The sequence below is a fragment of the Theobroma umbraticum genome, unplaced genomic scaffold, assembly GCF_002168275.2.
Source record: "Theobroma umbraticum cultivar Fairchild unplaced genomic scaffold, ASM216827v3 scaffold_50.0, whole genome shotgun sequence".
Lineage (NCBI taxonomy): Eukaryota > Viridiplantae > Streptophyta > Magnoliopsida > Malvales > Malvaceae > Theobroma > Theobroma umbraticum.
The window spans coordinates 7,552,064-7,552,801 of NW_018397261.1; positions in this window are offsets into that span (position 1 = coordinate 7,552,064).

Genomic DNA, 738 nt, shown 5'->3' on the forward strand with positions numbered 1-738 from the left:
CTTTGCCTAGATATAACCCGCCAGCACCAGCACCAGCACCCGCTATTGCTGACACGACGTAATATTGAAGGCCTGGGCGAGCTCATCACCATGGACATCATAGACTGGATCATTTTCATCAGCTGCAGAGGATTTTGACGAGAAAACAGAGAGAAGGAGCAAAAGCATAGCTAACGTGGTCTTCATCATTAACAGTATTGAGAAGCAGCTAGCTCTGATGGATCTGGATGTCGGTTGTCTCTAGTCAGCTCAATTTATAAGAGGTTGGGACGTGATCCCTACTCAATCATGCATGGCTTTTTCTCTACTAAAATAATGTCATGCATGGTGATTCAAACGTGGCTAAAATTTGTTTCACACATTTCCATAACAACTCTTTTTAATAATTATCTTTTGTTTAAAAGGCCGAAATATTTATATAAGGGAGCGTCGGGCAATTTCTCATTTAAGAAGTATTAAACAATATTTTTTTTTTATAAAGGTTGATTAATTGTTGGAATAGGCATAAATTAGGAATTCTTCATCCATTCCCATGCAATATTCTGGTCATATTATATAAATATATATGTTATATGTATTTTTGATACATCATCGATTTGGTGATTTATATTTGCAAAATAAATCATTATATAGAAATATATGATTCGTCGAAAATATTTTTATATAGTTCATAATCAAAAGGCAGAAGAGAAAAAATGTTAAAAATCGTAATAAATAATAATTAAGGTTATGTTTGGT